Here is a 21858-nt window from a genome sequence, read left to right on the forward strand (position 1 = left end):
GTTTGGGTTTTCTTTGCAAAGTGAAATTTCACAATATTCAACAAGCTCTGGAGAAAATTCACTTGTGAATAGCCTATTTCCCTTTAATAAATGAATCCCACAGTGTTTTCTTGAAAAGTCCAGAAAAAAAACCCTGAGCATATATTCCTAGGCAATGTAGCATTACAATTTAGCAACACAACCCTATGACTAAAGCACTTGTTACAGGTGCTAAATATTTAGAATATCATCCTATTTTCGAATGCTATTTTTAGCAACTCTTTTTGCTTACTCCACTTACAAAAAGTTATTTTTAAAGGTATAAATACCAATAATTTTGTTTAATTTCCCTTGCGCTCGATTGGGTATTTAAAATGAACATAGCCTGCCATATTTCTTTTTTTATTAAACAAAGTGAACTTTCAATTTAGCAGTCTCTACTAACTAATTAACCCCAAAGCATGTATTTAATAGATGTTTACCAAAGGCTACTGCTATTTCAGGTTGAAAACAATGATATTTTGCAGTACTGCTAATATAAAACATTGTTCATTTAAATGGATGTAGAATAAAAACTAATACAAAGGCAGTCAATTAACTATGGCATTAGCTTAATAAGAAACAGCTGTATAAAAATAAATCAAAAGGAACATTTTCATTGTTGGGTTACTGACAACGTAAAACAGCTCGAGTGATTGCTGTATATTTTAATATACAACAATGGCAACATTATGCTCCTGAAAGATCAAAGGTTCCAAATTAGATTTAATATAGGTAGCAAGGCTCACGTGACCAGATGAAACAGGTGCCTCAATGACATTTCAAAGTTATAAAGAAAATGATTCATAGCATTTTGGGTATGCCTAAATATGCATAACCTTGGGGCAGATTATGTAATAGAATTGACATTAATAAGGGATTAAAACATAATCAGGATAAAGCAATGTGATTATTTTATACTTTAAATGGATTTAAAACCTCTAATTCCTGACCCTGCATTTGTCTTTCTTTGAAGTTTAAACTCTCTGCAAGGCTGCAGCTGTGCTTGCAATGTAGTTAGAGATAATCATTAACATTAAAATTTCTTTCAACTTCTGCATTATATGTTGCTTTCCCACAGGTATTGCTGTTTGACCTCTCTTATTTCTTAAACTGTTGGTACCATAATTGTTGTCATACCATCAAGCCTGCACAGCCTCCTAAGATTTAAAATTTTGACTGACAAAAGTTAATTGCATCATCAAGTTTGCAAAAGTTTCACTCCTGGCTAATGGCTTCCTAGGAGTATAGTTTATATTAGTAACAGAAATTTTAACTCTAATACTCTAGATTCTCATCAAGAAAGAAATACATTTTTTTTTTAATTAAGTACCATATTACGCTTGCAATATACACTAAGTTGAAACATAAACAAAAATTATGAAATTAATTTAAAAGAATTTCACACAATAAAAAAGTGAAACTCTACTCTGACGGCTGGTGATCCTGACCTAGGGGAATGAGGGGATGAAGGCTTCTTCTGTAAAATTCCTTCTGATCAGCAATTTGTAACACTTGCAAAAACAGCTCCAGGGATGCTGGAATATTATCAGCTACTTTGCCTTTTTTGGCAAAACACAACTTCAACACTGAAACACTTTAAAATGCATGGGGAGACCCATCACAGCAAAATGCATGTTATAATGCACTGCTGAAGATGAAAATTTATTTTAAAGCATGGGTCCACAAAAAACAATTATTTTGTGTTATCTAGATGAAATGTATCAACTAGACTAACTAGCCATTGCCCTTATGAGTAGACTTTTTCTTGGCAGATTCTTGCTCTGCTTCTGCCACTACCAAAATTTCATCAGTAGTTTAAGGCACTAGGAGGTAGCCAGACTCCCTTTTCTGAAGCTTCCCTGGAAATTATCACAAACTTCAAATAGTATCATAATCTTCTCAGACCCCTTTCCTTTCAGAAAATGTATTTTCCTGGCCCATCCTCTCATCAGCATATAACGGGTTAACACCTACTTTGGAGCCCCCAATGACCACATGTTCCATGCTTAATATAAAAGACAGCTCCTCCCCCAACTAAGATGTTCTTTTTTTTGGTCATGTTCCAGGCCACATGCTGATTGGAGTTGGTAAGTAATATGTTTTCTGTATCCCTCCCTGCCGAACCTACCCCTCCATGTTCAGAATGCTGAAAGTAAATCTTTCTAAAAACTGAGGTTCCTTGTGCCAAGGCTACGGGTAAAATGATGCTTATACAGCATTGATATATTGTACAGGTGTGGTATTATAAGAGCTCTGCAATGTCATCAGTGCCTCTCCCTTTGTTTTTTTTCCTGTCTTTTTATATGCAGTGAACCACACTGCTCTCCTGGCTTTATTGTCAGTCTGAGAGCGACTGTGAATGGTGTCACAGAGTGTGGGGAGATGGGCAGCACACGATGGGAACTGCTAGACAACATGCAATTGATTTTGGAGGTCTGCAGTTGGGAGGGCTTCTCTCCCTCTCTCTCTGCAGTCCTGCCAGGTAAAGGACTTAGCTCAGATTCTGTCTGAGTCTCCTGTCTGTCTCTGGATGTGCTGTCCCAGCTCCCATGCTGTGTACTTCTGTGGTTTTGACAGTATGACTGGTTTTTGTCTCTGACTTTTGACTCTGACTCCATATCTAACTTTAAAATTAATCTATCTAAATCAGAGATATTAAATCTGACAGTCCCCAAAGCTCTTGCTGAACAACTAAAACCTCTATTCCCTTTTTGCTGGGAAAATGTGCGCATGAAATACCTTGGAATTTACTTAACTCCCAAAATCCATTCCCTCTTTAAACACAATTATAATTCCCTTTTAAATAACATCAGAGCAGACCTTAGAAAATGGTCCTCCCTGTCACACTCCTGGTTAGGGAAGGTCAACATAGTTAAAATGAACATCCTACAAACCATGATCGCCCGCTTTGTGTGGAAGGAGGGGCATGCTAGGATCTCCAGGTTGGTTCTCTATCACTCCAAAAATACAGGGGGATTAGCCTTACCTAACTTCAAAGCGTACTACCAGGCAGTAGTGCTGTGCCGCATCGCAGATTGGAACTACGCCTCTACGTCCAAACTATGGATTCAGCTGGAACACTCTCTAAGTGAATCAGACCTCTCCACTATCTGGATACCCCGTGCATCAAGGAAACGCTCTCAAAACATCTCACCCCTCACCATCTCATCCCTGACCATCTGGGATAGTCTCCACAAGAAGCTGTCTTGATCTTATAACTCCCTTTTAATGCCTCTCCTACACCACGACCACTTCATGCCTGGAAAACTTGACACTGGATTTCAAACATGGTCTCTTACTTTACCAGGTCCTCATATCCAACACCCTTAAACCACTGTCCAAAATCCTTGAATCTAAGCCCCTTAGATTTATGGACAAATGGAGATATAATCAACTACATAGCTTCCTCCAATCGCTCACTCAATCTCTGCGATCATTACAGGACCTCAATGGTATAGAATCAATCTTCAGCTATGCAGATCCTCCTGAACACTCAGTTTCCCAATTCTACAGGGCCCTGATTGAGCACCAAAACCCTCAATACCCTGCCTTCTTATCCAAATGGGAATCTGATCTTGATTCGACCATACCTGATAAGAAAAAAGACAAAATACCCCAGCTTGCTCACATCTCCTCCCTTGCCTCTTCAATGGTGGAAATAAACTACATGCTCCTCACCAGATGGCATCACACTCCTGCGAAACTCCATCGCATGTATCCCTCAAACTCATCAAGCTGTTGAAGAAACTGCGGAGAAGGAGCCAACTATGCTCACATCTGGTGGACCTGTCCACACATACACCCTTACTGGACCAAAATACTGGCCTTAATCCATCAGATCACCGAGATCAAACTTCCCCAGGATCCTTGGACTATTCTCTTCCACGCCACTCAAAGGCCAATCGACAGATACAAGAGGTCCCTAGTCCCTCATCTACTAAATGCGGCCAAAACCCTTATTTCCACCCATTGGGGCCAATCTTCAATCCCGTCCATGAAATCCTGGAAAAAAAGTAAAATAAGTAAACTTCATGGAAGAACTCACGCACATAGCAAGAGGTACCTTGACTCATCACAACCTAACTTGGGCGCCTTGGTCCTCATTTCTTACCTCAACCTACTACAAAACCATCATCTCCTCTCCGTCTCAGGATAGTGGAAGCGGGAGGAAGCCCCCCTCACCTGACTAAACGCTCAACCCAAACCAATCCGTTTTAAAATGTCTAACTCATTTAATATGACTCTCAATGTATTCATTACTGGTATTTGTACTTATTGGATCTGCAAAGAATGCCATGTGTGCCACCCCCACCCACCCTTTATCTCAGCCCTCTTCTCAACCCCTTTTCTTTCACTTTATCTTTCTTACCCTGCCTGCTCTATAACTCTTTTATTCTATAATACCACACAATAGTAATCTGCTATACTGTTCACCAGGATGCTTGTCTCTTAGAACGCTAAACACTTCTATGCCTCCAATGCTGCCACCTGAGATAATAGATTTCACCTATACGGTATGCACCTCTCTATTTCTTCATCTATTACGACCAAGTGCCTACCCCTCTCCTTAATGACATAGGGTGGGAGTGTGGATGCTTTCATTGATTGTTCCTGAGATATAATGTGACAATAACCTGGTATGTCAAGATATTTTCATGTTGTATGTTTTCCTCTGTTTAATAAAAAGATAGTGAACAAAAGAAGGATATAGGTAAGGGCTAGCTTGAAGTTCTGGTGCAGTCTTAATTCAACCTTACAAACTAAATATGCGACCAGCAAGTTTGGGACAAGAGAGATCAATTATTTCTGGCTTGAGTAGCTTTTCTTTGATTGTCATTTGTTCTCTCCCATCCTATATTGGCTTTGGTATATACTTGTCAGGTAAATGGCCGTAGGCGAACTGGCTATAGTGTCAGTTGTCAGGGAGCCAACAGCAAGAGAAGGGCTCTAGGACCCAGAATCTCTGGCAGGAGAAGGACTTTAGGACCCAGTATCTCTACCAGCAGGTCACATGGTCCTATATAAGGAAGTCTGCTGGTGTCTGCAGTTGCTGGTTTGTCAGTCTTCCTGTGTTCCTGAACCTCTGTGAAAGTACTATTTGGATTCCTGTTGTGACCCGGCTTGTTCCTGACCTGTCTGATCTGCTATTCTGGTTTTGACCCCCTGGCTTGCTTTACCGACTTGCTGTCTTCTCCTATACCTGATCCCGGCTAGTATCACGGACTTCGCTACAGTTACCTGTTCCTGCCTGCTTCCTGATACCAGACCTTTGATTTGTCCGCGTTTCTGCAACCTGCCTCATCCTCCTGCTGGATCTACTGTGTTTGACCCCTGGCCTGGCTTCCACTACTGTTCCTTATGCACACCTTGCCAAGTATTACTGAGGATTCTTATAGACTTTAACTCTGCTGTGCTTCCTGCATTACCTGGTGTCCTTCAGGTGCCCACCAGCTCTTATCTCCGGAATCCATCTGGCAACCTGTGCTTCTCTGGGCACTACACCCTCTGTACCCAACTTCAGGGGTGTACTACACTCAGCCGCAAGGGGAGCCCTCTCGGCATTTCGGCCTCCAACCAGGTACGTGACAATACTGTTATGTGCTGATGGGAGGGTGGGCCAGGAAAATTGAAAATTGTTATCACTTACTGCAATTTTCCTTTCCTGGTCCATCCTCACATCAGCACAGAACTCCCTCCTATACTCATACATCACCTGCCAGGAGGTAATTCTGAAAACAAAGCATTCACAGGGATGGAAGCTATCCTTCAGGGTATTAATAGCTCTCCAAAGGAATCTCCCTTCCCCCAGTTCTTCAATACATAGTACATCTATCCCTTTAATAATCTTCTGCACTGCTTTTATTACCATATGCAAGGCACTTCTGCCATGGACCATGTGCATTCCCTACCACAGAGAGATGTGACAAGTCAGCACATTCTCAATGGTAGCCTTATAGAAGCTGAAGAGGACCTGCTCCAAAAAGCCTGCCCTCCACAGTTATTGCAAGAAGTACAATCTCTGATGAGCGTTACCCATCAGATGGGATACATCCATGACAGATCCTCACTAATTGCTGTTCCCAAAAAAAGAACTCCTGTACCCTCTTAAGCCCTGCCCCATCAATCACAACTGGCTCATAGCTAATCTCTCTACATCTCCTAAAAGCTACAATGTTTTTATTTGTCTTACCCACATTTCCCGTAAATTATTCTCCCTGCACCAGCCCACTATTTTTTCTAGCCCTGTCGCCATTCCTTATTCTCCCAACTAACGTGGTGTCATCTGCAAATGTTTGCGTCTCCATCTTGAAGCGGGGAAAACAAAGACTTGGGGGGCACACCCTAAAAAATGCATTAAAGATGGTGCAGCCATAAGACCATACAGACAGAAAAAAAAGATAACAACGCACACATACAAAGATTACATTTAACTCCTGCAAGGCTATTTAAAAACACCTGAGAATATTCAGAAAATATGGGGATTTAGTTACACCATATGGCCATATAGTGCTAAGCCCACTACTACGTCAAAGTACCCCAATTACAGTGGGTCCTGCAAGGTTTTTTAAAAACACCTGAGCATATTCAGAAAATCTTGGTGGGAGACGCAATCATGAGTATATAAGGTAAACAAAAAGGGCTTAGCACACCTATACATATTTCAGCCATTTGTTGACTGTAAGGAGGCCTAATACAAGCCAAACAAGTAACAATGCACTTTTTTTATACAATGATCATTTTGATTAAATTATATTTTTTATTGCATTAAAGCTGAAATCCATCTTTTGTTACACTTTAACCGATTCCCAACCAACCACCGCAGATATACTGTGACAGGTTGGCTCCCCTGCGCGAGCCGTCGTAGCTATACGTCGGCTTGCGGGGTCGGGATAGCAGGAGCATGCATGTCCGCAGCACAGCGGGGGTGCCGATGCTCGTGGCCGATGGTGGCGATGACCGCCGGCCATGAGTGATTGTGTGCAGGAGAGACAGAACAGGGCCAAGTGTGTGTAAACACACACTTCCCTGTTCTGTTCTGATGGGAGTGACAGATTGTGTGTTCATATTAGCTAGGAACCACAATCTGTCACTTCCTGTAGTCAGCCCCCTCCCCCTTCAGTTAGAATCACCTCCCAGGGAACACAGTTAAAGAGGAAGTAAACCCTGATGGGTTTACTTCCTCTTTGATTCCCTGCAAAGGTAAAGCATAATGGACTACTATGCATCGCATAGTAGTCCATTATGTGTCACTTACCTGACACAGGAGCCAGGGAAGTCACCGCTGTCCCCTGTAGTTCCGAGCGTCCATCTTCTTGGTGGGTCTCCGTGGGTCTCGCTGTTCCGGCGCTGTGATTCAGGGACACTCGCGGCATATCGCAGCGATCTGCGGCTTACCCAGTGCGCCTGCGAGCCGCTGTCTTCAGGTAAATATCTCCTAAAATGTATAGGTTTAGGAGATATTTCTTGGACCTACAGGAGATAGGATCAATTGGGGAGAGCAACAAGGGTGAGACTTTACTCTGGTTGTGCCAATTGGCCGGGCACTACTGTATCCATTCAGCGGTGCTCCTCTGCCCCCCTGACATGTGCGGCATGACGTTGGTGGGCGGTCCTTGTGGGGATGCCTATAAAGGCAGCACTTCGGCAGTGCTGACTCTCAAGGCTCCCAACACACTGAATGCTCCATATGCTTGGGCATGTTAATCCCCTACGTTTGGCTTATTCCTCTCACCAGGTACTGTCACTGCTTCACCCCCTTTGTTTTCCTCCTGACTTCCCTCCATTCCTTTTTATGGTTTTTCAGTGGCACTTGGTTTTCTTCTCTTTTCCTCAGTAATCCTCTTGCATTCACTCCTGGGTTCCTTCACTCATGGCTGCACACCCTTTCCCCCCTATCATTTCATCGATCATTTTTTCCTATTCCTTCTAATCATCACTACATTTTTTCAGCTCACGCACTCCAGCTCACTCCATGCTGACACTTTTCGCTTTGTACTTTTACTTAATATTCTCACTTTACACGTAGACCTGCCTCCTGAGTTTATGCCGGCCGGATGATGCCTTGCGGGTTGCGTCCGCTGACCTGTCCACCTCAGCTCCCGGGGATGGTGCCTTGGAATGGCTGGCGGTGCCCGACTTTCGGCCACCTTCACTTGAACCACTATGCGTAAGCATGTATTCTAGGTTGGGTTGTTTCCTATTACCCCACCTCTGCTCTATGTCTGTAATTAACAGACTATTTCTATACTTTTTTATTTTAGACAAGACACGTGCTTGTTCCTGACGAGTGGTACCTCAGCCACAAAATGCATAGAGCTCCCAAATGTCACGTTTTATACAAACTTTACCTAACTTTCCATAATTGTCATTAATTTTTTCCCCATTGGATATTTGAGCCGCCTGTCATGCAGGCACTACCTCATATTTATGGTTTTATATTAACATTAATTTGGAGTACTGTGAGAAAAAAATGCTGTGTTCATATTACTATGTATAGTTGTTTTATTATGTTCACTATGCATATCTATTCTTATATGGAATTTACAATATTGTATGTATACTGTCTATTTATTCATTTTTATGAACCAATCAATACATTTTCTCAGTTGTTCACCAAATTCTACTTTATTGCACTCACGCACTTCATGTAAAGTCCCACCCTTGTTGCTCTCCACAATTGATCATTATAGGGATGGAAACATATGACCCTACCAGATCATTGTTTCATTCAAAGTCCCACGGGATGGAAATAGGTGGCCTTACCAGGCCCTAATTTTGTTAAAGTCCCTAGACTCTCACTCCCCCAATTAATGTGGAGAGATAGGAGCTGGCAATTAGCCGACAGCTGAGCGGCCAGCTCAGAGAAGGAAGGGCTGAGCCCAGCCCTGACAGTACCCCCTCCTCAATGACCCCTCCCCCTTGGAGGACCACCAGGCTTGAAGGGAAATCACGGAAGGAGGGCAGGGGCATGTATGGCCGAGGATGAGACCCAAGAGTGTTCCTCCTGACTGTACTCTTTCCAATGCACCAGGTACTGTAGGCGCCCACGGAACCAATGGGAGTCAACAATGGACTGTACTTCATACTCCTCATGGTTCTCAACCTGTACAGGATGAGGACGGGTCACCGAGGTGGTAAAGCGGTTGCAGACCAAAGATATTAATAAGGAGACATGAAATACATTCGAGATATGCATATTAGAAGGAAGGTCTAATGCGTAAGCCACTTAATGCTTAATCCTGCGGAGAATACGGAAAGGCCCAATAAACCGAGGAGCAAAGTTCAGAAAGGGAACACAAAGATGGAGGTTGCAAGATGACAGTCAGACCCCATTGCCAGCCTGGTAGGAATGCACAGGCAGGCGTCTGCGATCAGCATGGAGTCTGTATCATAGATATCTATGTCTGTATCTATCATTAGCATGTTGCAAAGCCTCAAGGACAAGTGGAACAAAGACCACGAAGATGCTCCTCTAACGCAGGAATACTCTGCGGAACAAATGAGTCAGGCAACATGGAAGGTTGGAAACCAGAGTTCGCCATAAACGGGGGACAATCGGGAAGCAGAATTCAAAGCACCACACAAAACTGCAACAAATCTCAGGGGACATTATTAATAAATTCCTGGAAAACTGCCTGAGCGTTACAAAGGCCAAATTTCACTATGAGGCAATCATAATGGCCTGTTCTGTTATTAAACGCAGTTTTCCACTCGTCGCCCTCCTTAATCCTCACAAGATTATATGCCACACTCAAAGCAAGCTTTGTGAAAACCGCTGAGCAGCTGAGCAGCCAGCTCAGAGAAGGAAGGGCTGTGCCCACTGACAGCATGATCCCCTCCCTTCGGAGACTGGGCCGCAGGGCAGCATTCCAACATGATAACAATCCCAAACATAAACCCAAGATGACCACTGCCTTACTAAAGTAGCTGAGGGTAAAGGTGATGGACTGGCCAAGCAGGTCCCCAGACCTAAACCCTATTGACCATCTGTGGGGCATCCTCAAACAGAAGGTGGAGGAGCGCAAGGTCTCTAACATCCACCAAATCTGTGATGTCGTCATGGCAGAGTGGAAGAGGACTCCAGTGGCAACCTGTGAAGCTCTATTGAACTCCATGAGGGTTAAGGTAGTGCTGGAAAATAATGATGGTCACACAATATTGACACTTTGGGCCCAATTACATTGTAGCGAAGTGTCATTTCTTCAGTGTTGTCACATGAAAAGATATAATAAAATATTTTACAAAAATGTGAGGGGTGTACTCACTTTTGTGAGATACTGTATACACATTTGGCCAGTTCACACCACTTTTTGATGCATTTCCAGATACATTCCAAAAGCTTTTTTCTTCTTTTTTGTGGATGGGTCATTATGGGTCAAATGGTAGATGGAACATTTTTAAATGGACAGCAATGACTTTGTTTACAATATAAAACACAAGGATAAGAATTCTTACTTTTAAAAAAGTGACAGTTGTACTGAGATTTAAAAATTAAAGTTATTAACTAAAATGAAGGTTCTTATCCTTGTGTTAAAGGTTTGTGAGTTGAACTTCAAGATTAAAAAAAAACAATAATCTGAAGTCTCAAATAGATATTTCAAGGGGCCCAGTGCCAGAAAAAAGCAGGGTTCCCCCTAAATGTTTATACCAGACTCTAATTCAGACAGGGGAGCCCCCTGGCAGGGTGCCATGTCCCCATGTTGATGGAGAGCCTCTTCCCTGCATCCCTGGCTCAGTTGGTGTGGGGGTCTGTGGGGGCTTTTAAAAATCTTAAATCCCATGTTAACATAAGGGGTCCTAGATATTCACACTTTCCCCTATGTGATTGAATAAGGGGTATATAGTGTGTAATGTACATGTATGTAGATAGTACACCTTGATCACAAACAATGACAATATAAATAAAACATACACATATGACAAGTCCTTTATTAACAAAAAAATCCATCATCGATCACATTGTCCAGTGATGTAAATCCATTATCAATCACAATGACTTCTGGCACGTCTAAACAAAAACACAGACCTGTCCACTCCCAATGTACTACTGGCCACAACTGACAGATCACAGGGTAGCTTGAGTGTGATCAAAGGGGCAAGGGTGCTGTCTGTCAGCCAGCATCCCCAACCTTTTGTTTACATTCAAGATGCTGACTGGGAGCCTCCTGACTGGAAAATAAAATGAGTTTCCTAGCAAATAGCAGAGTTTTTTATTTCTATTTTTCTAACAATTAATACATTTTTTTTTTTTTTATTTCTTTTTTGTTTTGTGTTATATTAAAAAAAATTGAAAAATACTGTTTAAAATTAGCACATTTAGATTTTTATTACTATTTTTAAACAGGACAAATTATAGAATAGAATTAACAGTGGATCGGGAAAGTATTCACAGCGCTTCACTTTTGCCACATTTCGTTATGTTACAACTTTATTCGAAAATGAATTAATTGAAATGTTGTTGTGTTAAAGCCTTATTCCAATGTTTTATTAAATTAAAGGCACACACCTGTCTATATGAGATACCACAGTTAACAGTGCATGTCAGAGCACTAAATAAGCCATAAAGTCCAATGAATTGTCTGTAGATCTCTGAGACAGGATTGTATCGAGGAACAAATCTGGAGAAGGGTACAGAAAAATTTCAGCAGTATTTGAGTACAGTGGCCTCCATCATCCGTAAATGGAAGAAGTTTGGAACCACCAGAACTCTTCTTAGAGTGGGGCACCTGGCCAAACTGAGCCATTGGGGGAGAGGGGCCTTAGTCGGGGAGGTGGCCAAGAACCCCGATGGTCAGCTCTAGGGTTTCTCTGTGGAGAGAGAAGAACCTTACAGAAAAACAACCATCTGTGTAGCACTCCACCAGGCCTGTATGGTAGAGTGGCTAGACGGAAGCCACTCCTCAGTAAAAGGCACATGATAGCCCATCTGGTGTTTGCCAAAAGTCACCTGAAGTACTCTCATACCATGAGAAACAAAATTCTCTAGTCTGATGAAACAAAGAACTCTTTGGCCTGAATGGCAAGCATCATGTCTGGAGGAAACCAGGCACCGCTCATCACCTGGCCAATACCATCCCAACAGTGAAGCATGATGGTGGCAGCATCATGCTGCGGGTATGTTTGTCAGCAGGAGGAACTGGGAGACTAGTCAGGATAGAGGAAAAATTAATGCAGTAATGTACAGAGACATCCTTGATGAAAACCTGCTCCATCGTGCTCTGGACCTTTAGACTGGGGCGAAGGTTAATCTTTCAATAGGACAACGACCCTAGGCACACAGCCAAGATAACAAAGGAGTGGCTATGGGACAACTCTGTGAATGTCCTTGAGTGGCCCAGCCAGAGCCCAAACTTGAACCTGATTGAACATCTCTAGAGACATCTGAAAACGGCTGTGCACTGATGCTCCCCATCGAACCTGATGGCTTTTGAGAGGTCCTGCAAAGAATGGAAGAAATTGCCCAAAAATAGGTGTACCTAGTTTGTAACCTCATACTCAAAAAGACTTGAGGCTGTAATTGGTGCCAATGGTGCTTCAACAAAGTATTGAGTAAAGGCTGTGAATACTTATGTGCATGTGATTTTTTTTTTCAGTTTTTTTTTTATATAAATTTGTAAAGATTTTAAACAAACTTCTTTCGCGTTGTCATTATGAAGTATTGTTTGTAGAATTTTGAGGAAATAATGAATTAATTCCATTTTGGAATAATGCTATAACATAAGAAAATGTGGAAAAAGCGAAGCGATATGAATACTTTCCGGATGCACTGTATACCTTCTTTTTTTACAGATATGCTATTTGTTGTTTTTTTTCTAACACTAATCATATGGCCTTAAATGCTAGTACCTCTTAGTACAGCGTTCAGCCACATTTTTTCAGCCAAAATGAACACTACTAAATGTACCCTATCACATTGCAAATCTTCAGTTTTTGAGTCTAGTTTCTCTTCAAAATAACGTAAAGATAAAATTTAACTTAGCAAAGTAATACTATTATTTCATAATAATGATTGTCAGTCATTGTATACATTGCATCCTTTTTCACCTTGACTATTAAATGTGAAATATGTTTGTGATATTTTCATTTTTTTAAATTTTGAAACATTTTTCCCACTATCTTAACCATTATTCTTCCTTTTATGGTTTACTGTATTCTATAAACTCCCATTTTACTCCTCCTCATTTATCATCCCAGATGTTTCTGAAAATGTACTCTTGTATAATTTATTGACATAGAATACCATCCTGCTCAGAGAAATCTTTTTATTTTTCTAACATTTTGTGCTTTTACAAGCCTGCGCTTAAAGCTGAACTTCAGGCAAACAGCTTTATACACAGAAAAAATAAGTTTATGAGATTAGTTTTACAGTACATCCAAAAAAAGCTCTACTACACAACACAGCCCTCTCGGGCAGAGCCGGCTCTACCATGGGTCTCAATAGCTCCATGGGACCGGGGACCCAGGCGGCACTTGAGAGGGGCGGCAGAGGGGACTCTCCATTGAGCTCTGAAACACTGTCTGCACCTTTGCCTTAGGGCGCCAAGATGGGGCAGCCTCCAGTCCGGCCTGACTCCCGCACCATGCAGGCAGCAGGATGAGCAATCTGAATGTATAATCCATCCATCCACTTGGGGGCTGGGTTCCCCACTGTTCAAACTAGGAGTGCTCTGCCCCTATCTGGGACTGGCCTTCCCCCTGCACACCCGACCAATGGAGCAGGGGGGAGGCCAGTCCCAGATAGGAGCACTCCTTGAACAACAGGGAGCCCAACCCCTAGGTGGATGGGTTATACATTCAGATTGCCTGCTCTGCTGCCTTTATGGAGTGGTGTCTTGTCAAATACTGTCCCCCCATTGGATAGTGTCGGCCCTGTACTGCGCTTGCGCATTACGGAGGACAAGGAGATGCCAAAAGTCTCCAAAGATGAACGACGCCAGCGCACTGAGTCCAGGTTCAAGCCCCACCATCCAAATGGACACAGAGCAAGAATAAAATATTGCCGAGCGTAGCGAGGCCGTGCACGAAGCATGGAGAGCGAAGGGGACAGGTCTCATCCTTTTAAGTGGCACGATGGGGCTCAGCTTTCTCACTGAGAGAAGATAGGAAGGAGGAGCTCAGCAGCTGTCAGAGATAGGCACCTGCCTGAAACCCTCTGCCTCCTGACCGCTGTACCCCTGCCCTATGAGCACCTCTTAACCTCCCCGCGCTCACCTCCCTAACTGGGACTGCATGGACCCCATCACCCACCGATGCCTAATGACCTGATGCTGGAGAGGTTCTCCTCTGTCCTGTCCCTCTGTCCTCTTCCTGTGACGCATGCCCCCACCTCTCTCTCTGCCCCTTCCTGTGACGCTGCCCTCCACCTGTCCCTCTGCACCCCTCCTGTGACGCTGCTCCCCACATGTCCCTCTGTCCCCTCCTGTCCCGCTGCCCTCCTCCTGTGACGCATTCCCCCCTCCTTTCCCTCTGCCCACCTCCTGTGATGCATGCCCCCCTCCTGCCCCTCTGCTCACCTTCTGTTATGCTACCTCCCACCTGTTCCTCTGCCCCCTGTGATGCAGCTCCCACCTGTCCCTCTGCCCCCTCCTGTCCCACTGCCCTCCACCTTTCCTTCTGCCCCCTCCTGCCCCACTGCCCTCCTCCTGTGATGCTACCCCCCAACTGTCCCCCTGCTTGCCTCCTGTGACACTGCCCCAACCCGTCCCTCTGCCCACCTCCTGTGACACTGCCACCACCTGTCCCTCTGCCCACCTCCTGTGATGCTGCTCCTCACCTGTCCCTCTGCCCACCTCCTGTGACACTGCCCCCCTCCTGTGATGCTGCCCCCCACCTGTCTCTCTGCCCTCCACCTGAGATTCTGCCTCCTCCTGTCCTGCTGCTCCCCTCCTGCCCTCTGCCTACCCCCTGTGACTCAGCTCCACCCCCCATATGTTTTCACCCCAGCCATGCAGAGGTTGCTCAAGGTGGCGGTGGTGATGCCTGTCTGAGGAGTCAAGGGATGGGGAGGATCTGTCTGCACGAGGAGTCCGGGGATCCAGTGAGGCCAATGATGGGGAGATCTGTCTGTCTGCACACATGCGTGCATTTGTATTCAACCCCCCTGAGTCAATATTTTGTAGAACCACCTTTTGCTGCAGTTACAGCTGCAAGACTTTTTGAGGATGTCTCTACCAGCTTTGCACATCTAGAGAGTGAAATTGTCTCTTTGCAAAATAGCTTCAGTTCTGTCAGATTGGATGGAGAGTTTCTGTAAACAGTAATTTTTAAGTCTTGGCACAGATTCTCAATTGGATTTAGGTTTGCGCTTTTACTGAGCCATTCTAACACATACATATGCTTTGATCTAAACAATTCCATTGTAGCTCTGCCTGTATGTTTAGGGTCGTTGTCCTGCTGAAAGGGGAACCTCTGCCCCAATCTCAAGTATTTTGTAGACTCTAACAGATTTTCTTCTAAGATTGCCCTGTATTTGGCTCCATCCCTCTTCCAATCAACTCTGACCAGCTTCCCTGTCCCTGCTGAAGAAAAGCCTCCCCCACTACATTATGCTGCCACCACCATGTTTCACAGTGGGGTGGTGTGTTCAAGGTGATGTGTAGTGTTAGATTTTTTGCCACACCTAGCATTTTGCCTTTAGGCCAGAAAGTAAAATTTTCGTCTCATCTGACCAGAGTACCTTCTTCCACATGTTTGCTGTGTCCCCCACATGGCTTCTCGCAAACTGCAAATGGGACTTCTTATAGCTTTCTTTTTTAAAAAATGGCTTTCTTCTTGCCACTCTTTTATAAAGGCCAGATTTGTGGAGTGCATGACTAATAGTTGTCCTGTGGACAGATTCTCCCACTTGAGCTGTGGATTTATGCAGCTCATCCAGCGTTATCATGGGCCTCTTGGCTTCTTATCTGATTAATGCTCTCCTTGCCTGAACTCTCAGTTTAGGTGGATGGCCATGTCTTGGTAGGTTTGCAGTTGTGCCATACTCTTTCGATATTCACTGAACAGTGGTCTGTGAGATGTTCGAAGCTTGGGATTTTTTTTATAACCTAACCCTGCTTTTAACTTCTCCACAACTTTATCCCTGACCTGTCAGGTGTGTTCCTTGGCTTTCATGATACTGTTTGTTCACTAAGGTTCTCTTACAAACCTCTCAGGGCTTCACAGAACAGTTGTATTTATACTCAGATTAAGTGACTACTGAAGGCAATTGGTTCCACTAGATTTTAGTTAGGGGTATCAGAGTAAAGGGCGCTGAATACAAATGCACGCTACACTTTTGATGTATTTAATTGTAAAAAAAATGTAAAAAACATTTATCATTTTCCTTCCTCTTCATAATTATGTGCCACTCTGTCACATAAAATCCCAATAAAATACATTAAGATTTTGGGTTGTAAAATGTGGAAAACTTCAAGGGGTATGAATACTTTTTGAAGGCACTGTACACTCAGATACATACATACATACATACATACACATTCAGATATACTGTATAAATATCTTAGCTTCATTACATGCATATACACGCTCACATACATACTGTACACATACTGAGATACATACACACTCAGATATATACATATGTTCAGTTACATACATGCACACACATATATACACACTGAGATACATGCATACACACATACACATTCTCATATATTTACACATAATTACATACACACTCAAATACAGTATATAAATATTCTCAGTTATATACATGCACATGCACATTCAGATATACTTTATACACACACTAAGATATATACATGCACTCAAACACACACATACATGTATAAATTCGTTGCACACAACATACTACCAGATGAATCACCCTGTGATAAGTGAACCAAATAAATGTGTCACAGAACAAACAAAATTAAGATAGTTCATGAGAGTGTCCAAAAGTATCCTTTGAAGTAATGTCTCTTCTTATTCCATCCACCACACCAAAGTGATCAGTTAACCCCATGAGGAAGTCAGTCTATGACGAAACATTGGGGGCATGGCTGTGTGACAGTCATCACCAGTAATGTGCAGTGTTTGGAGCTGAACAGGGAAGTGGTGATTGGCATCTGTGTCTGGGCACCGAGGAGAGGGTGAGAACAACGCTTACAAACTCGCACACCTTGGGTCCGCCGTGGCCACAGTCCAAAGTTTGTGCTGTTCAGGGGTGAGGCTTGCTGTGACTTTGATATCTATTTGCTGGCTTTTGAACTGTGAAATGTGAGTGTAAAGGTTGAAGTGTTTTTGTGTTTCAATAAATTGATTCATACGGTTTTACACTATTGGAGCACCTTTATTATTTTTCATGTGGAATATTTGAATTTGCACAATGGATGATTGGAGCAACGGTTCACTACTTGCTGTTTGGCTGATAAGCGCTTAAGCCTAATACGAAAGTGCAGGCATTGGGAGTCGGTGAGTGCATTTCTTAACCAGTTGCCGACCGCCGCACGCCGATGTACGTCGGTACAATGGCACGGGCAGGCATAAGGACATACATGTACGTCCCTTGCCTCCCGCGGGTCGGGGGCCCGATCGGGCCCCCGCCCGGTGCCTGCGGCGGTCGGTATTCGTTCGGGAGCGATCCCGGACGAGGGGACGGCCATTCATTCATGGCCACCCCCTCGCGATCGCTCCCGACGAATAGAAATCCCCGGTGACATCACTTCCTCTCCTGTAATGTAAACACAGGAGAGGAAGTGATGTATTCTCTCCTCCGTGTCGGTATTTTTCGTTCCGACACGGAGGAGAGCGGATCAGTAAGTTGCACCAACACTCTACACACACAGTAGAACATGCCAGGCACACTCACACCCCCCCCTTTACCCCCCGATCACCCCCCCAATTACCCCTGCCCCCCAGTCACAGTGACACCAATGTCATTTTTTTTTTTTTTTTTTTTTTTTTTTGCATTGGTGTCATTTGTGACTGTAATAACTGTTAGGGCAGTTAGAGTTAGCCCCCTTTAGTTCTAATGTACCCCCCTAACCCCCCCAATAAAGGTTTAACCCCGTGATCACCCCCCGTCGCCAGTGTCACTAAGGCTGGGTTCACATTGCAGCGGTTTATGAGAACGAATGTGATTCGCACCGCACTGCAGTGCAAATCACATCCGATCTCTGTGCGATTCGAGTTCAGCCATTCGCCGCACCCGCCGCACCCGCCACACCCGCCGCACCCGCCGCAAATTCGCACGGGACCCTTTTTTTGGCCCGCAGCAGAATCGGATCGCATGGGTGTTCACACCATGCGATCCGAGTTTGCAGATCGCACTGCGATATGCGAACTGATCTGGGGGTGTCAGTAACATTTCACTGACACTCCCAGCAGTTCGCATAGGGCAGTGTGAACTGCCGCCGGGAGGCATGCGATGCGGGAACCCGCCGCGGATTCGCGGCGTTTCCGCATCGCTCCAGTGTGAACCCAGCCTAATAAGCGATCATTTTTCTGATCGCCGTATTAGTGTCACAGGTGACGCTAGTTAGGCAGGTAGGTATTTAGGTTCGCCGCAGCTTTTTATAGCGCCAGGGACCCCCATATACTACCGCATAAAGCCCCCTGATTGCCCCCTAGTTAACCCTTTCACCAGTGATCACCATATAACTGTTACAGGTGACGCTGGTTGGTTAGTTATTTTTTTATAGTTTCAGGGCACCCGCCATTTATTACCTAATAAAGGTTTAACCCCCTGATCACCCGGCGGGTGTCATTTGTGACTAATAACTGTTAGGGCAGTTAGGGTTAGCCCCCTTTAGTTCTAAGGTACCCCCCTAACCCCTCCAATAAAGGTTTAACCCCGTGATCACCCCCCGTCGCCAGTGTCACTAAGGCTGGGTTCACATTGCAGCGGTTTATGAGAACGGATGTGATTCGCACCGCACTGCAGTGCAAATCACATCCGATCTCTGTGCGATTCGAGTTCAGCCATTCGCCGCACCCGCCGCACCCGCCGCAAATTCGCACGGGACCCTTTTTTTGGTCCGCAGCAGAATCGGATCGCATGGGTGTTCACACCATGCGATCCGAGTTTGCAGATCGCACTGCGATATGCGAACTGATCTGGGGGTGTCAGTAACATTTCACTGACACTCCCAGCAGTTCGCATAGGGCAGTGTGAACTGCCGCCGGGAGGCATGCGATGCGGGAACCCGCCGCGCATTCGTGGCGTTCCCGCATCGCTCCAGTGTGAACCCAGCCTAATAAGCGATCGTTTTTCTGATCGCTGTATTAGTGTCACAGGTGACGCTAGTTAGGCAGGTAGGTATTTAGGTTCGCTGCAGCTTTTTATAGCGCCAGGGACCCCCATATACTACCGCATAAAGCCCCCTAATTGCCCCCTAGTTAACCCTTTCACCAGTGATCACCATATAACTGTTACAGGTGACGCTGGTTGGTTAGTTATTTTTTTATAGTTTCAGGGCACCCGCCATTTATTACCTAGTCTCACTAGTGTACCCCTAAATTTAGGGGTGTCTACTTTCCAAAATGGGGTCATTTGGGGGGGGTTTGTGCCATCTTGGCATTTTATGGCCTTCAAAACTGTAACGCCCTTAGAAAGCCTGAAGGCGGTGCTTGGTTTTCGGGGCCCCGTACGCGGCTAGGCTCCCAAAAAGTCCCACATATGTGGTATCCCCATACTCAGGAGAAGCAGCAGAATTTATTTTGGGGTGTCATTTCACATATGCCCATGGCATGCGTGAGCAATATATCATTTAGTGACAACTTTGTGAAAAAAAAAAAAAAAAAAGTTTGTAATTTTCCCGCAACTTGTGGCAAAATATAAAATATTCCATGGACTCAACATGCCTCTCAGCAAATAGCTTGGGGTGTCTACTTTCTAAAATGGGGTCATTTGTGTGGGTTTTGTGCCATCTTGGCATTTTATGGCCTTCAAAACTGTAATAGGTAGTGAGAAGTGAACTCAAAAATTTACGCCCTTAGAAAGCCTGAAGGCGGTGCTTGGTTTTCGGGGCCCCGTACGCGGCTAGGCTCCCAAAAAGTCCCACATATGTGGTATCCCCGTACTCAGGAGAAGCAGCAGAATTTATTTTGGGGTGTCATTTCACATATGCCCATGGCATGCATGAGCAATATATCATTTAGTGACAACTTTGTTAAAAAAAAAAAAAAAAAAAAAAAGTTTGTAATTTTCCCGCAACTTGTGGCAAAATATAAAATATTCCATGAACTCAACATGCCTCTCAGCAAATAGCTTGGGGTGTCTACTTTCTAAAATGGGGTCATTTGTGGGGGTTTTGTGCCATCTTGGCATTTTATGGCCTTCAAAACTGTAATAGGTAGTGAGAAGTGAACTCAAAAATTTACGCCCTTAGAAAGCCTGAAGGCAGTGCTTGGTTTTCGGGGCCCCGTACGCGGCTAGGCTCCCAAAAAGTCCCACATATGTGGTATCCCCATACTCAGGAGAAGCAGCAGAATTTATTTTGGGGTGTCATTTCACATACGCCCATAGCATGTGTGAGCAATATATCATTTAGTGACAACTTTGTGTAAAAAAAAAAAAAAAATTTTTTTTTTGTCATTATTCAATCGCTTGAGGCAAAAAAATAAAATATTCAATGGGCTCAACATGCCTCTTATCAATTTCCTTAGGGGGTCTACTTTCCAAAATGGGGTCATTTGGGGGGGTTTTGTACTGCCCTGCCATTTTAGCACCTCAAGAAATGAGATAGGCAGTCGTAAACTAAAAGCTGCGTAAATTCCAGAAAACGTACCTTAGTTTGTAGATGTGACAACTTTTGCGCAAACCAATAAATATACAATTATTGACTTTTTTTTTACCAAAGACATGTGGCTGAATACATTTTGGCCTAAATGTATGACTAAAATTGAGTTTATTGGATTTTTCTAATAACAAAAAGTAGAAAATATCATTTTTTTTCAAAATTTGCGGTCTTTTTACGTTTATATCGCAAAAAATAAAAATCACAGAGGCAATCAAATACCATCAAAAGAAAGCTCTATTTGTGGGAAGAAAAGGACGCAAATTTTGTTTGGGTACAACATTGCATGACCGCGCAATTACCAGTTAAAGCAGCGCAGTGCCAAAGTGTAAAAAGACCTCTGGTCATTTACCAGCAAAATGGTCCGGTCTGAAAGTGGTTAAAGTGGGATTCCGCTCTTTTTTTATTTTTTTCTTACCTGTCTCACTGGTGGGTGAGTGCTAGCTTCGATTGGCATCCACGTCCGGCGTTTATTTGACCCCCGGCACGACGAATCTTTTCTTCAGGATGACTTATAAAAACCTACTCTGGCATTTTCCATTTTAACTGTGGGCGTCTGAAGCCCACAGGCATTTACTTCCTGGTATATGATGACGTCTGGCTCCCAGCATGCTCCGCTCCATCTTGCACATGCTCAGTGAGAGCAGTGACAAGGAAAGAAAAACTCCAGGAAGTTCCCGCCCCGTTGTCAAGGCAACGAAAACCACACAGCACAGAGAACAAAGAATGAATGAAAACGAACCCACAGAAGCAATCACTTGTTTGCTTGCTACCTCGTGTTTAATGGCAGATACAGCTGCCTGCCCACTTTAAAAATGGCAAATTCGTACACGCCCTCGTCACGTGACCGGCGTCCGAACGAAATCTCGCGAGATTTCGCAATTTCAATGTCCCCCATGGATTCTTGGGAAATTTCCCAGGGACCATTGCGAGGACGATAGCCACCCCTACTCCCACGGGAGGAGAACCCGGAAGTCAGCTGAAACATCAGAAATAAAAGGTAAGTAAATAATATTTTTTTTTTTCAGGGTTCGTTTAGGTAAGTATGCTAACTGTTGATTTTAATAACATGAACTTTCATTTTTAGGTACCAAACCAC

At 44.0% G+C, this 21858-nt stretch overlaps 1 long non-coding RNA gene across 1 annotated transcript in view; it reads left to right on the forward strand.

Moving 5' to 3' along the window:
- Positions 1–4981: 4981 nt before the first annotated feature.
- Positions 4982–21858, forward strand: part of LOC143998230 (uncharacterized) — a 34918-nt gene continuing 18041 nt past the window's right edge. Inside the window, exon 1 of the long non-coding RNA XR_013277794.1 lies at positions 4982–5599. This is a non-coding gene — a long non-coding RNA (uncharacterized LOC143998230). The remainder of the gene's footprint in view (positions 5600–21858) is intronic.

Source organism: Lithobates pipiens, unplaced genomic scaffold (genome assembly GCF_037356315.1).
Source record: "Lithobates pipiens isolate NorthernLeopardFrog02 unplaced genomic scaffold, aLitPip1_a1.2 Scaffold_19, whole genome shotgun sequence".
In the NCBI taxonomy this organism is placed as follows: Eukaryota; Metazoa; Chordata; class Amphibia; order Anura; family Ranidae; genus Lithobates; species Lithobates pipiens.